This window comes from Miniopterus schreibersii, assembly GCF_964146895.1.
Source record: "Miniopterus schreibersii genome assembly, chromosome: 16".
NCBI lineage: Eukaryota > Metazoa > Chordata > Mammalia > Chiroptera > Miniopteridae > Miniopterus > Miniopterus schreibersii.
The window spans coordinates 6890590-6903000 of NC_138116.1; the positions used below are offsets into that span (position 1 = coordinate 6890590).

The 12411-nt window shown below is 40.3% G+C and overlaps 1 protein-coding gene across 5 annotated transcripts in view; it reads right to left on the reverse strand.

Moving 5' to 3' along the window:
- The window catches only part of MAP2K6 (mitogen-activated protein kinase kinase 6), a 121967-nt gene that overhangs the window by 73638 nt on the left and 35918 nt on the right, over positions 1 to 12411 (reverse strand). The window lies entirely within an intron of this gene.

Sequence of the window (12411 nt, forward strand, 5' to 3'; positions counted from 1 at the left end):
CTGGTCTGGTGGTGATGAACTCCTTTAGCTTTCCCTTGTCTGAGAGGCTCTTTATCTGACCTTCAATTCTAAATGATAGCTTTGCTGGGTAGAGTAATCTTGACTGTAGTTTGCATTAGTTTTTAATGTATAGCATTAGACAATCATATACTTTGCAAAGTGTCCCCCCGCCCTCCGATCCTATGTTGAGGTCTTAACCCCTAGCACCTTTGAATGGGACCTTACTTGGAAACAGGGTTGTTGCATACATAACTAGTTAAGATGAGATCATACTGGATGAGGGTCAGCCCTTAATGCAATGCAACTGGCGTCCTCGAAGAAAGGGGAAATTTGACACAGGAACACACACGGGGAGAACACCACGTGAACATGAAGGCAGAGTTCTCGGCGGCGGTTCTACACAGTAAGGCATGCCGAAGACTGTCAGCAAACCACCAGAACCATGGAACAGATTTTCCCTCCAGCCCTCAGGAGGAACCAGCCCTGTCGCCATATGGATCTCAGATGTCTGGTCTCCAGAACTGTGAGACAATACATCTCTGTGTGTAAGCCGCCCACTTTGCGGTAGCTTATAATGGCAGCCCTAGCAAACGGATACCTCCTACCAGACTGTGAGCTTCTTGAGGGCGGAGACAGAATTCTATTCATCCGGCATCCACCTAGCAGTGTTCATTGCAGATTATTTATTTAGTTTTGTTAATAATGTTTGTTAAATTCAACCAAGAAATATATTTCCCTCTGCAACACCCACCCATCCTCTACCCACCTACCCACCCATCCACTCCATCTGGCTAGCACTGAATCTCTTGTTCTCAGATAGGTCACATCGGGGGGGGGGGGGGGGGAATTAAAATTAAAATTTGGAAAAAGTCACTCTAACCCTAATGTATCAAAATTTCTCAATCTCACTTTTAAATCAATTCCAGTATTAAATCTGCATTTCCCACCCCACCCCCACTTTACCTATAAAAATAGAAGCTCATTCAGGAACAAAGTCCCAAGTGGGAAGACCTGGCAAGAGACTTGAATGAAATGATACAGCTGGCAGGTCCTCTCCACCTGGCTGCGTCATACGCTCTCTCTAACTGGACAGCAAGGTGAGGCAGAAACTGCCCTTGTGACTTGCCAGACTCCGGCTGGGAGTTTAGCCCATCTTCCTTACCCACTCTGCTGACCCCGAGTTGAATAAAGTCACCAAGGAGAAAGAAGGTGGCCAATAGTTACACCAAGAAACAACCTATTGTAAGCTCCAGAGAGCTTAGGTCACTGTGGACCTGAAACTAAGATAGTGAAAGAAAAATTAATTCAACCTATCCATTGCGTTAAATATATTTACCTTTGCAAGGACATTTTTTCTGAAATTAAAAATACACACACAAAAAAGTATATGAACTCCCTTGCCGGTATCCAGTATCAAGCTTGAGAAAGTAAGTTTGGTAAAGCCAAGAGCCATGTGGAGCCCCAGCAGTAAAAAGAGAACCCAGAATCCTCCCTAAGGGACTTCAGATGATTCTAGAAAAGGGAGAAGCACTGAGAAATGGAAAAGGCAGGTTGGCAGGTTATGAGAAATGAAAATTACAGCTGTGGCTATGCTCTGGAAAATATTCCCTGACCTAGCCCAACATTGATTACTGAAGCAACAGCTTGCTTATATAATTACAGTGCGCCCATAAATCCGGCTGATATGACGATATGCTTGTTTAACTATTAACCGCTAGATTTCCTGGAGTTTCCACAGTCCGAAAGCACCTAAAAGCACGCGACACGCTATATTCCATTTATTGAACCTATTTTGATTATAAGCAATAACTACAGTATAGAGCTTGGTAAGAAAAAGGAAGCTGTCAGAAAACAAGTGAGGTCTTTTAAGCTCCAGACATTTGCTAGGGCATCTTCTCTTGTTGATTTCCTAAAGAACTGCTCTGCCTATATTAACATTCTATTGGTGCCCTTAGATACTAGAAGTCAAGATTCCTTCTCCAACACCTACTTTGGACCTAGGACACAATCTCCTCGTCAACTCTGAAAGTCACGTTCACACTTCCATGCTCCTTGTAAAAACTTTCCTGATCTCCCGCCCTCCTCCATGGGACCTCCCAACTCACAGTACCTCTTCTAAGCGTATCTAGGAGTTCTAGCTTGTATTATGCACATTTCTGTGCTTTTCTTACCTCCTACTAGACTATAAACTCCCCAAGGACTAGAGAAAAAGAAGAATGAAGAAAATCTATGTTTTTGATGAGTTTACTAGAGCACAATGCCTCAAACCCAAGAGTGCACTCAATAAATAATTACTGAGTAAATGAATACCAAGCACTGGCCAAGCACATTACATACATGACCTCACGTTTCATAACAATTCAGTATATAAGGGTCAGTCTCTCCATTTACTGGGCGAGGAAGCTGGAGCTGGAGGTTAAGTAGATGTTTCAAGGCTCACAGAGAGTTAAGTGGCAGAGCAGAGTGGAATGCATTTCTGTTCTGGTCCACCTTGCACAATGCCTTAAATGTCTTAACAATATACCTGAAATTTATTCGTTGCATAGGTCTGAACAAATCCCTTATCCAAGTTCTCACTTTAGGTATATTCAGAGTCTTCGGGGTTATTATTTTTTTCAAATGGCAAAGGCGTTTAGGATGCAGGAAGGAGTAAATAAAGCAGGGGAAATATGTTGATAAAGTTTTCAAATACCACAGAAAGGCTGTCTCTTCTGAATGTTGGCTGTAAAATAATTCCCACACTCCCTGCCTTTGCGTTCCCACCAGATCTTCAGATTCTAGCCTTACGCTTCTCTCTAACTCATCCTTCCCATGTGGGACTTGAGGCTGGAGAAGAGAGAAAGGGAAGAAATAACTTGTCATTTAACATCCAGACCGTCTATTCCCATGGCTTCGGCGTGGATCATGGGAAACAACTGAAGTATAGGTATGACTGTTCTGATTTGGCTAGAGAGAACACTGAGAATCCATTAGTTTAAAAGAAAATTCATTCCCAAACCCCCTCTATGACAAAAAGAGGTCATTCTAGTTCCTTCCACTCCATCCAGTACATGAGGAAAACACTGGAGACATAGTTTCATTCACAACTTCAAGGAAATGGCACTTGTTACATTTACATAGAAATAACCAGGAAGAAAAATCTCTAAGAGGAAAAGGGCTGCAGTATTTAGGTATGGCGCCAAACTGGCCACATTCTTACTACTGCTTTGAAACAATTTAATTTAGATGTGCAGGGAAACACAAAGTTTGGGTCTCCTTAGTTACAGCCTGTAAAACAGCTAATGGAATCGGTATTCACTGCCAATATTTAACATAAACATCCAGTCTGTACAGACCAGTATCTATCAGTAAACCAACTGTAACCAGCTTCCTTCATCCAGTACGAAATTTATACTTGGAAATCAACCTTAACAGACAGAGTGAATCAGACTCAGTATTCCACGATCAACAGAGACTTAAAGGAGCATGTCAAAAGGGAACACAGACCCGCAGGTCAGCCCCTCTTACTTACCACCTCGGTCCCTGGCATGCCCAAACTCCCATGGAAAACCCATGTGTTCTATTTCCAACCTTGTCTTTTCGGGAATAGGTTGCATCAGTTTATTATGGAGTGACAAATCCAGTGGAGCAGCCGGGAGCTCAGGTTCTGGGGTGGGGCAGGCAGACCTTGATTAAAGCCCCTGCCCTGCCACTATCAGCCTTGACATCAAAGGCCAGTTCCTTAACCTTGCTGGCCTCAGGTTGCTCATCTACAAAAGGCGGCATCATCTCGCCAGGCCCCAGTGAGGGGAGGAGGTCCTTCCTGTGCATCACTAAGCACAGGATCTGGAATATATAGGAAGAATCTGTAGCAGTGTTACCGCTTGGGATAGTATGAATGAGCCCTTCCTTGTGTGTGACTTCAACGTAGCTCATTCTGGATACAGTGAACAAAACTAGGCTCACCCCACCAAAGCTACTCTGTCTTCATGTAGCTCCCAGCCCTTCCTCCCTTCATTTTCAGAACCTTCACCATGACCTTCCCTCCTAAATGCACACAATACCCACACATTAAGTGATTCTGTGAACAAAAGAATACTCATACCCCCCAAAACACTGTTCACACCCAGGGCTGGGTCAGGGGGAGGGGTGTTAATGTGAGAACATGGCTCTAGCCTTTGCAGGAGACGATGACCAGAAACCTCTCTGGGTTAGGCTGGAGGCTGGCTGACCATGGAGGGAGGTTTCCATCTTTACGCCACACAAGAAAAAGGATGGGACCCCTGGTCTGGGTCATAATAGTAATCAACAAAGTCAGGCAGCAGTGGTAGTTTGAGAGTTGTTTTAAGTCTATTTGCTTTTCAAACAAAATGTGGGATGAGAAGGGAGAATGAACAGACAAAGAAAAGAACTACCAGGCAGCTTCTCAATGGGAGGGGAGAAAATATATATACAAAGCAAACAGGGAGAGTGCCGCCGAGGGGCAAGGACCCCAGGATGGGCTAAAGGAGACCGGAGCTCCGTTCAGCGGAAATGAGCAATGGCCTACAAATCTCCTAACCAGGAGAAACATCTCTCAGACATTTCCTGTGGGTGGGCCCCAGAGGTCGCTGGCTGAGTAGCGAGTGAGTAGTTACTCAGGTTAACGACTTCCAATTAAAGCCAAAGAGGAATGGACTATGGGTGCCCCCATCATGAAAAGACTCCAGGGGGTGGCCAAGTCAAGTCATAAAGGGCAAGGCCATCAAACGTTTGTGTGTGTGTGTGTGTGTGTGTGTGTGTGTGTGTGTGTGTGTGTGTGTGTGTTTAAAAGGGCCAGACAGTAAATATTTTGGCTTCTTGGGACAAACAGTCTCCATCACTACTATTCAACTCGACCACTGTGGGGTCAAAAGCAGCCATGAACAACATATAAATAAATGAATGAGCATAGCCATGTTCCAATAAAACTTTATATGTAGACACCGACTTTAAATTTTATAGAATTGCCATGTGTCATGAAATGTTATTCTTTTGATTTTTCCCCCCCAACAGGTGGAACTGGATTTGGCCCAAGGGCTATAGTTTGCAGAGCCCTGGTGATGAGCATGGGCCCTGTGGTCAGACAGGCTTGGCTTTGCACCCTGCCTCTGCTGCTGGCTACCCAGCCATGGGCAAGTGAGTTGGCTCACCTGAGCTTCAGTTTCCTCATCTGTAAATTAATGTTAACTGTATCTGTCCCCATAGGATTTATGTGAAATTCAGAAGCTTAATACATGGAAAAATAAGTGATGCTAGTGATGATGATGATGATGATGATGATAGCATTGGGTGTAGGGGCGGGGCTTGTGATCAGCATCTAGATCCGCAGATAGCAGTCTTTTAAAAAAGGCTGATCCTAACCCAACTTAAGGAGGGATGCATGGAATAGAAAATGAGACAGATAGATTACAAGAATTCCATCAAGCGCCTATTTGATGCTTCAATTCAGAACAGAGCTGACTAAATTTCAATGATATGTGATAGACTTGCTGTGCATAGGTTACAACCTGAACATCCCGTTACTGTACAAAGAGGGGGTTTCAGGGACTGCATACCACACTGTATGGAGCAGCTCGAGGAAAGAAGACCATCTAAGGAGACAGAGTAGGAAACAAAACCGAGGGAGGAGGGGGCAGCAGTGACAGACGCGTGGTCGAGGAGGAAGTGGGGCTTCGTTTCACTTGGGGGTTATCCATGCAAAGTTCCCTGTTTTGTCACAGTGTAGCCAGCTGTAACAAACTTTCAGATTATCTGACAACCCTTCAGAGGCTCAAGTTCGAAGGTAACTTGCAAACCAGCTCTGGAGACCAACTGGCACTGGGTGGAGGGATTCACTTCAACCCTATCCCATTAGATAGATTCTTTGGACAATTCATCTGAGTTCCACATATTTTTAAAAGGGAATGTTAGTTAGCCAAGGATCCTGCAACCTTTAAATCTGTTTAAAGGGCATCGGTAGCAATTGTCAACATAGCTCAGCGGCTGAGTGTGGACCTATGATCAAGGGAATCTCAGTTCGATTCCGGGTCAGGGCCCTTGCCCAGGCTGTGGGCTCGATCCCCAGTAGGGGGCGTGCAGGAAGCAGCTGATCAATGACTCCCTCTCATCAGTGATGTTTCTCTATCACTCTCCCTTTCTCTCTCTGAAATCAATAAATAAAGACATGTTTTTTAAAAAGGAGGGGGCCTCGGTAGGAGAAATGACACTTCTTCAGCCATTGCAAGTTGCCTTTTACACTATTCTTGCAGTTTCCAAATAATGGAGCAAAGATATAGTGGGAATATTAAGGCAAACAAGCACAGGAGGAAAATTACATTGTAATTTAGTTACCCTAAACCTTTTATGAAAGGTGGGGGGAAATGATAGAGATCCCCACTAATGAAAAAATACTTTCATTGTCAGACACTTATTGAGCACCTACTATTTATAAGCACAGTACTAAAACATGGAGAGGCAAAGATGTATTAGAATAAATGTTAGCTACCTACCGGGCAGGGGCTTTCAGAGATTGTCCCCAAGAGGCAAACATGGATCTCAGTGGTTAAAACTTGCAATTGTATAGTGTAGGCATGAGAATTACAATGAGAGCGTTTGCAAAATATCCTTTGGCAGAGAACTGGTAAGAAACCCCACCCCTATGATTCATCCATATATCACCATTTCTTGGGCACAGAAAAAGAACCCCCACTGATTGTACCATCAACCCCCTTGCCAATCTGCTCCCCACAAAAGCAAACAAAACAAAAAACGTGAAGTATACGAAAGAAGATAAAGGGAAAAAAATGTTTTGCAAATGTGGATGACTAGTGTTTGTGTGTGGTTTACTGAAAGGAATTTTGGGACAGAAGATCAAGAGACACAAGTTCTACCTCTGGCAGAGCACTTACTTCCAAGGCATCTGTCTGCTCATTTGTTAAAAGGTATGGCTGGACTAAGATAACTTCGTTCATAGCTCTAGATTCTATCACTTACAGCATGATGCATAAGTGGGCACATCTACTAAGGAAAGCTAGGTTAAGAACATGTTAAGTGTGCCTGACTTCTTTAACTGGTGAGGTCATCAAAGTTGATCCTAGTCTTCTAACAAACCTAGTATACTAAAGGAAACCACCCTTTATGATGAGACATTGCACATGAAGCTAAAAAAATAAAATAAATTATTCTGCAACAATGCACATAACACAATCACATGCTGTGTAAGAATTATTTACAAAAAATGCAGAAATGTTCAGAAGTAAGTTATTTCTCAGGCTGGGATTTTAATCAGATCATTACATTTTCCCTTATTCTTTTCTTACAGGTCTCGATAGCTGTAGACAGTATAACAAAATGAGCTTATAAAATACGTGATGTTGACATAAGACATGTTGGTTAAAATTAAAATTAGAACTTGCCAGGGAATTAAATTGTTTAAATGCATAGAACCCATCTTTCAACCCATGATTACTTAAGCTTTGCAATTTTGAAATGTTCTGGCTTAACTTGGAAAATGATTTGATTCCCCAATTTAAAATTTTAAAGACACATTTCATGAGAAAAAAGTTTCAAATCTATGAAACTATGTCAAAAAAGGGGGAAATTAAACTTCTTAAATACTAAGAAATGTGAATGAAAGTAAAGTATTAACACCTTTAAATGAATTGGGTTGTGTGTGTGTGTTAATCCTCACCAGAGGATATTTTTCCATTGATTTTTAGAGAGAGTGGAAAGGAGGTAGGAAGGGGGGAGGAGGGTAGAGAGAAAGAGAGAGAGAGAGGGAGGGAGACAGAAACATCAATGTGAGAAAGAACAATGATTGGTTGTCTTCGGTATGTGCCCCAACCAGGGATCAAACCCAAAATCTAGGTATGTGCCCTGACCAGGAATTGAACCCACAGCCTTTTGGTGTGAAGGACAATGCTCCAACTGAGCCACCTGGCCAGGGTGGTAGAGGTTTTTTTTAATTATTCTACCTAGGATAAAGAAAAGTAGGTATAACCTTTCTAGAGAGCAATTTATTGGGCAATATTTACCATGATTTAAAGGAACAGAATGGACGCTTCCAAACATTACTGGTGGGAATAGAATGTGTTATTAGCTCCCTGGAGGGCAATTTGGCAATATACCCACGCATGCCCTTTGACCTACCACTTCCACTTCTAGGAAAGCATCTTAAAGAGATAATAGGGCAAATGTGCAAAGATACTTGTTCAAGGCACTCTTTGCAATTTTGTTTACAGCTGTAAAAAAAAAAAAAAATTGAAACTATGTGAAAATCCAAATGGAGATTGATTCAATGACTACATTTTTACAAGTTAAAATAAGCAACTGTTAAAAAGAATGAGGTAACTATATGTGTACAAATATGTAAAGATGTCCAGGATACATGGTAGAGTATAAAGCAAGTTGCAAAATGTCATATATAGTGTGTAAAAGAGCTTCCATACGTATGTATGTATATTTGTACGTATGTGCAAATGCAAGAGACAGTCACCAAAATGTTAACAGTAATTAGCTCTGGGTGATGTGACTGAGTGATTCTTATTGTCTTATTATGAATTTCTCTTTGGTTTGAATTTATTTTAAGCAAGAATATATCATTTTACAATAACTTCAAAAGCTATTTAAGATGGAGAAGAAAATGGAGAGGGGGAAGAATTGGATAACCACAGCAATTTAGCCTAAAGGCATACTATGCACAATAACATCATCACGGTAATACTCATAATGCTGAAAGTTAATAGCATCTCCATGTTCATTGCAGCATTATTTACAAAAGCCAAGATATGCAAACAATCAAAGTGCCCTTCGACAGATGAATGGATAAAAATATGTGATATATATACACAATGGAATATTATTCAGCCATAAAAAAGAATAAAATCTTGCCATTTGCAAGAACATGGATAGAACTTGAGGGTACTAGGCTAAGTGAAATAAGTTAGACAGAGAAAGACAAATATGATCTCACTCACATGTGAAATCTAAAAAGCAAAAAAAATCAAGCTCATAGATGCACAGAACAGATTGGTGGTTGCCATAGGTCGGGGAGGGCAAATTGGGTGAAAGTGGTCAAAAGATACACACTTGCAGTTATGACATAAATAAGTCATGGGGGTGGAATGTACAGCATAGTGACTATAGTTAATAATACTGTATTGCATATAAGAAAGTTGCTAAGAAAGTAAATCTTAGAAGTTCTCATTACACACAAAAAAATCTGTAACTAATATATGGCGCTAGACGTTAACTAGACTTGTGGTCATTTCACAATATATATAAATATCGAATCATGTTGTAAACCTTGAATCTAATATAATTCTGTATGTTAATTATACCTCTATTTTTAATAAGTTCATAAACACTAAAGTTCTATTTAAATAAATACAATAGAATCGGATATTATGAATGTTGAAACAGATTAACTTGGAAATACTTCACAGTATATTGAGAAGTAAACTAAAACAAAGGTAACTAAATATACATTAATTTTATACATACTTTGGATTCATTCATATACATATAGAAAAAAAGTCCAGGATATAGGCCAAAATGTACACTGCCATAACTGGTGATTCTTATTTTCCTTTCCTATATTTTCGAATATTTCTATAATGAACAAGTATTATTTGTGCATTTTTTAAGTTTTAAAAATATTCCTTATAGATCTTCCAGATTTTAAAACACCGAAAAGTGGTTACAATAAAACTAATCTGAGAAAAACAAAGGATGAGAATCTTAACCATTTCCCCCAGCATTACATTGAGCACCAGAGACCCCCTGCGAGCTCCTGCAGCTGACCTGCAGCTTGCTGGAAAGGGCTGAGCACCACACCAATACAAAACAAGCTCAGGAAACCCCAGGCACCTATTCTGATTGTGTGTCCTGAGATAGATGAGGTTATAAAACATACCGGCTCAGATTACAGGCGAAGCATGACAAGTCCGCGGGTACAACCTAACAAAGGCATTTACACGGAATGAGAAATTCACACATCTCATTTCCCAGGGCGAAAGGAATTACAAAAGCAAAGAACCCACTTAGGGTTAAATCCACGCCTATTACTCTCCCACGTGCTTCTGGATTATGCCTTACACGCGTTTCTCAGGTCACGACTGACCTATTACTATATTTTTTAAAAGGTGAACTTTATTTATTTTAAAATTATTTTAAAAGGTGAATATCTAATATTTACTATCATAAACTAAGATAAACTAATAATTTTAAAAGGCGGATGGAGGGAGGAGTGAGGGAGAGTGCATTTGAACAGGGGCAAACTTTTTGTCTATTTTCAGGTGAACCAGGAGATGCCTGACCACCACACCACCCTCCCCTCCTCCCTCCCTCCCTCTGATCATTAGAGCTGATAACAACAGTTTTTCTCTCCCGGGTAATGTAGATGACACATTTTTCCTGTAGCCTGTCTTCCTGTAAAGTGCAGGAATTCCTGCACTTTCTGGGTGCCCTTCCTGTTAACTTACATTTCAGATTTCCTCAAAAGGCATTCTACCACTTTAATATCTGACAAATGCCAGCTCAACCCCAGACAGCTAATATAAACAAGCTGAAAAGCATACCACCTAAAGTTACAACAGTGGAAAACAAAATTTCTTTTTAAGAAATTCTTTCTCGGAATCTCACTGTTGGTAAGGCTGAAGAGAAGCAACCCAGGGAGTCTGTAATTCTTTTGCCTGTGCTGTGCCTTAAATTAGAGGTCTGTAAAACCGAATTATAGTGATCTAGAAGGTTCGGAAAGGTCCTTGAATTCAACATGTTGTTAAATTCTTCAGGGCTAAGAGGTTGTATCCACCTTTCACTTTTCCTCCCATTTCATTTGGTTCTAGTATTACAAAGAAGTTTGGTACTGCAAAAAAAATAAATAAATGTCTTGGCCATTTGAGAATACTGTAGCTGAATTAGGCCAGTTTCACGTTTCAAGTCCATGCCAAGGCTCCTTTGCCATTTCTGAAATGATCAGATATTCCTTTCTATCAATCATTTCATCCTTTTGGGCAGGAACCCCATATTCACACCAGATGCACCTTCCAAAGGGGACCCTATTAAGAAAACTACCTGATTTATTACGGGCATACCCATAATGGAAGCATACCATGCTAATATCTCGTTTAGCTTCCCAACTCAAAAACCTGCTCTACTAAGGAGGGAACTATACCTTAGGAGTGGGCCCAAAAAATGCAAATAGGAACCTGATTTAGTTTAGACCCTAAGATCCTAAGATAAGATTGTGACTAACACCACCTCCCTCGTTTGAAACCTTCCTGACTATCTCCCAGAGAGATCACTTTTATCTTTAAACTCCAACTTTGTCCATTTTCTCTTTGCTATCTATGCAATTATCTTGTATTATAATGACTTGCTTTCTTTCAGCAATACCTGCTTTCTTTTATGAACCACTGGTAAGTTCCTTGATGCAAATGACTACATTTTAAATGTTTTTGTTTGCACCCAAATCCTGCTCAGTTGAGGGGATTTATATTATATATTATATTATATTATATTATATTATATTATATTATATTATATTATAATAATTATAATTATTGACACAGAGACATACACATATATGTCATAATATATTTACACAGATATTAAACTGAACTGAATGAGTGAATATATACCAAATACAAACTAACTAGATGCCATCTCTTTAGTACATCAAAGCATGGAATGCCCCCTCTAATCTGTTACTTCTCTGCTTGATTAAGAGATTGTAAATTTCCCCTATATTAAGGAACCTCTGCACCTCATAATGCCAATTCTTAGGTTCTTCAGCTCTCAGCTTTTTGTATTTTCACCCTCCCCTAATACTCAAAGAAAAGCAGAGCCCTACCTCAAACTTTTGAGAATACATATCACTTTCTTCTTGGGCTAACATGTATGATTTCTATCCAGCAGAATTAAAAAGTGGTGCAACTACTCCCAAAAAACGTGGCAGAAAGTTTATGAGACACTTTAATTTCACCAGATCTTACCCTGCATTATTTACACTGCATACTTACTTACATAGTGTCCCAAGTAGCCTAACTCACCTGGTGCTTAACTCACTTCTTCAATGCATACATTCTCACATGGCATATGCTTTCTCTATGGTAAAGGATTTCTTCCGAAACAAGTGACTTAGGGTCCTAGTGCACCTGACAGCAACCCCTCAGCTCTCTGATGTCAGGAATTTTATTTTTTTAATCCCCTCCCCAGCATGACATTAAGCCTCCAAAATACAACTGTGTAAAAAGAAAAAAAAAATTAGAAAAAGAAAAAAACATTAAAAAAAAACCATAACCCTGAACGTCTGACTTATTATAGCTGACTAAATTTATGCAATTACACTGAAAAGATTTCATTATGGTTGTTAATGAAACAGGACAGTCCCTCCACGCTGGTGTAATGCTTCAAAGTACAGCTTTCGCCCAG